The 4,609-nt window shown below is 36.2% G+C and overlaps 1 pseudogene; it reads right to left on the bottom strand.

The window, feature by feature from the left end:
- Positions 1-1,753: 1,753 nt before the first annotated feature.
- Positions 1,754-3,693, bottom strand: LOC131904820 (Golgi apparatus membrane protein TVP23 homolog B-like; annotated as a pseudogene).
- Positions 3,694-4,609: the final 916 nt, after the last annotated feature.

The following is a 4,609-nucleotide window of genomic DNA, read 5'->3' as shown; positions in this document are numbered from 1 at the left end:
TCTTAATTCTTCCCAAACAGCCCCACCAGCTGGAAGCCAAGTGTTCAAATGCATAAGACCACAGGAAATATTTCTCATTTGAACCACAATACTGGTCTATAATGCCTTGTTAACCTTAAAAATCAAAGACAAAACACTTCCTGTATCTCATTTATTGTCACAAATGTATTTTATTTGATACTTCTACTAGTACAGAAACTATTTGGGGTCTAATATCACATATACTCTCCCATCCTTTTACTTCCAAATTTTTGACAACTGAACATTTAAGGAAACTTTCTGATAAGTGACACAGAGCAAAGTCTGCTCTTCCAGCCAGTTTACTAATAAATTTTTAGTTTTTGAAGGAGTAATGTCCTTTATGATATGGTTATTGTTTCTATCTTGTGTATACTTGGCCTCTGTTAAAATGTTCCCCTTTCCCCCCTCTTTACCTTTAATATTTTATTTAACTATTAAAAAATCAGTTAATTTGCCTCTGTAATATGCTAGAATATTTTTTGCTTCTTCCCCAAATACTTTATTAGTTAATCTGTCAAGTACAAACTGTATCTTGGTTGATTGACGCTAATGAACATGATTACTCTGACCAATTTATGATAAAGCAGGTCTTTGACACACTGTCAACTCCATTCATCACCTTGTGCTCAACACCTGTATTGTCATGTATTTTAATTACACATATTAAAGATGCTGTAATATTTTTAGATATAATTTATTTTGATTTATCTCATGTTTAACATTGTTCATCATTGTTCATTGCTTATGTCTTCCTGAATTTCTGTGAACTTCTTAAATTTCTTTAAAGCACTTTGTACAATTTTCTGTTTGTTAGTGTGTGTGTTCATATGTATACAAGTATATATATATATATATATATATATATTGCTTTATCTTAAGAAGTATCATTACTGTAAATGCATTATTTACAATATCCCAATTACTCAAAAATATATTTATAAAATGCTTTATAGGCATTTATTAAACCAAAATTTTAAATTATTGTCTTCATTATTATTTAAGAATAATATCCTTTTAATGATAAAAGTAACATCTTGTTAGCCCACAGACCACTGAAAAACTTTCAGACCATTCCAAAGTAAACTTTGGCTATCATTTCTACAAAAGAAATAACAGCAGCAGAGCCATGGGTATCCATTAAATATGAGTACGAAGATTCCATTTAAATTAGTTGAAACTTAAGGGCTTGTTACAAAGTAAAAACAAATTTCTAGAAACCAATTGACAGGATTGACACAAATTTGTCTTTTACTTGCTTGTATGCTTCTGTTATAGTGTTTTAGCATAAAGTACACATTAAATTTCAGAACTATTTTGAACTCACACATAAACCAAAGTGCTCATCCTACACTGAATCAAGACTTACTTCTGCAAATAATGTACTGAAATGCCATGTTAAAAACATAGAGCTTTGAGAAAGACTAAGAATTCCTCTTAAGTTCCAAGGAATGAAATGCAAAGATTATATATGTAAATGATGAACACACTAATTTGGGCTATGCTCATGTTACATAACTGTGCATACCTACATACACAAACTATAAAACAAATTCTGATGGTGTATTCAGTAATATCATATTTCCTAACCCTCAGGGTGGAAGAAAGAAAAGTTAAAATCAAAACTCTTTCTTTGTGCTAAATTAAATTAATCTTCTAGGAGGAAAAACAATTCAGCACTCCACTTTGCAACAGGACTGAGTTCTAAATAGTTAAGAATTGCTTCTGTTGATCCTTAGAGTCCTGAGCACATAGGCTTTGCCTTTATTGAGGAAACCTGGTCATCTCCAGTGCTGTGTCTTAAAAGCTGTTTTCCGAGATACGCTGTAGTCATGCTGGTCAAATCCATCCTGCTGCCCATATACGTTGGCACCTTAAGTGACCAGACTAATGATCACCACAATTGACCACATGACTCTGAAGAAGAGTGCACAGAAAGCCAATATTACCCCTTGAGCTGGGTAAGCTGTAAGTCCTGACAGATTCTTGAATTGGTCCCTGAAATAATTTTATTGTATTGAGGAGTTGACTTTATGGACTCACTCCCCCAACGCCCTGCCCAGTGACTCTTCATCCTCAAGAATATGATTGTACCTTTGCAAGTAATCCATGTGTCTATCTGTGACATTCTTTCCTGCCCAAAAGTCACATGATAACAATAAGCTAATTGTCACTATAGAGGCGATGAAGCTGGTGCTGAGAAACTCAAAGAAGATAGGCTACACCTGTAGAGAGTGGAAATAACAAATGCTAACTGATGGCACCAGTGTCTGATTTAGATTTTGTTAGTCTAGTCATAGCACCAGTGAAACATCTTCAGTGTTGTCATTACTGTCTCTTTGGAAATATGATAGCTCTACATCAATCCCCATTCTGGGAACATTAATGCAATAGTCAACTGGTGTGGTCTACAACTGATGAAGGCACCAAAAGTAAACCAGTTTAAGTCCTGTTTCTATGTGTAGGGTATCTCCCTTAATACTGACAATTCTTCTTTGTGGATCCTCCTCATATTTGTAGTTATTGATATACTATTGCTTCTAGACATCTCAACTGAGACACATAGATGATTTAAGCAGAAATCTTGTTAGCAAAACAAAACAATCCATAGAAAGATCAGAGTAAATTATTCCCAAAGTGGGAGTGCTCTGGGTTGTGCATGTGGATTTTTTTTTTTAAACATTTTTGATGCCCTGCCCCGTTGTGATGCTATTGTTGAGTTCCTCACTTAGAGTGTGACTTCCACTTTGTCCCACTCTCTGTGCAGATTCTAGGGTCAAGATGTCCCTGCAGGTTTCTTTTCCTGCTTACTAGAATGTTCACCAGTGATCACGTGTGGTCATTGGGAAAGTGCTCTGGTGCCTCAGTTTCTGATATGGCAGGAAGGACCCACCTATGGCTGCAAGAATGTCAAGCCACAGAGAAGCTTGTCTCTGTGTCATTATGGGGGCACAGATGCCAAGATATAGCTTCTGTTTCCTTGGTTATCCCCATCCATCTCCTTGTCTCCCTGGTCAGGGCATACCTAACCAAAAAAGGGGAGGTTACAGGCCCCAACCTTCAGGATGGTCCCACTACAATTCAATGTTCCCCCTCCCCGCATTCAGTTAATCCTTCCTAGAAACACCTCCACAGGTACACCCTGTGATCTCCTGAGCACTTGATGAAATCAAGCTTAGAGTTATGATTAAGTATCACAATGTCATTACACTTGGAGATGAAAACTCATTCCCTCTTAAATTGTCATTGTAAAAATCCCAAGCATGTGTCCATAGCCTGAATCAACAAGTTTTGTAATAAGGGTAAGGGGATAAAAATTTTACCAATGATTTAAGACAAATGACTCTGAGGTGTTCCAAATCTTAATATAAACTCATTCTTAGCATGAATAGAGAAATTGGGCCATAGATAGAAAGTTGCATGTTTAACTTCTCAGAAAATTCAGTTTTTCTTGAAATTATGCACTTAAAGACCAAAAGAAATTGAACTCTACATTTTACTCTTGGCAGCTTCTTATTCTGTTTTCTCTCGACAGGAGGCCTTTGGGGATATATACTTGCTGTTCATATCAGGCCTGGAGTTTGAAGCCAGAGCCTGTGATACATGGAGAACTCCACTGACCTTGCAGTTTATGCCTTCTTCTTTGTAAATCACATTCAGAACAAATAATGCCATAACATATGTTCTCTAATGCTTACAAAGCCTTTCTAGACAGACAAAACAAAACATTGAGATATTCCCTTTCTTGGTAATCATACCATTGCCTTAGCTGTGTGTGCTTATGTAAAACTTGTACCTAGATATTTCAAGGTCGTTTGCTTCAGACCACATACTAAACCTCAGCAACTTGAGTCTTCCAACCAACTCAGAACTTCAGTTTGCTAGTGCTGGAGAGAATTAGTTGCTGATTGTTTAACGATAATGTTCTATGGAATCTAAAGTATAAGGTTTTATGTGTTTTGTACGTACAGCACACCATCTTTTTTTTTTTTTTCTTTCATCCTTCAGTATCAAACTCAGGTTTCAGATATTGGACTTTAGGGAACATACGTTACACTCATTCTTCCTTCCCACCAACTAAGAAAGTGTTGAAAGTGTCAGTTAATTCAGCTAAACCTTTGCAGAACCTGAAAATATTGTTTCACATCCCTCTTCTCCATCCACTCTTTCCCCAGCGTTTGTTCCATTGCTGGTTTATTCTTAGGACAAGTTACACAGACAGACCCTGGATCTGTCCAATCATTGTCATTTCTTGTTATTGGGCAGAGTGATTTAATCCCAGTCATTATGATCTGCTAATAGATGATCATTACAAAAGCTGAAGCAGTAGCTGTAACTCATGAGCTTGGCAACTGACATCCTCTGAGGATGCCTAATTGAGAGATGGGCAAGAGTCCAGAGCATTGTTATAGGAAGTACCTCCATATAGAAACGCAAGAACAATCACAATTACAGCTCTCGGACTGAATTAAATAGCTGTCTTTTAAATACAAAAATTAACCACTTTACAAAATGTTTGTATTTGGTAGGCATATCAATATCTTATTAAATGTTCACTGCAATTCATAGTTGCAGAAAAAGTGTTGTCTCC

Source organism: Peromyscus eremicus, chromosome 2 (genome assembly GCF_949786415.1).
Source record: "Peromyscus eremicus chromosome 2, PerEre_H2_v1, whole genome shotgun sequence".
Taxonomy (NCBI): domain Eukaryota; kingdom Metazoa; phylum Chordata; class Mammalia; order Rodentia; family Cricetidae; genus Peromyscus; species Peromyscus eremicus.
Note: the sequence above shows the minus strand (reverse complement) of the source record. Positions and strands in the feature narration are given on the sequence as shown.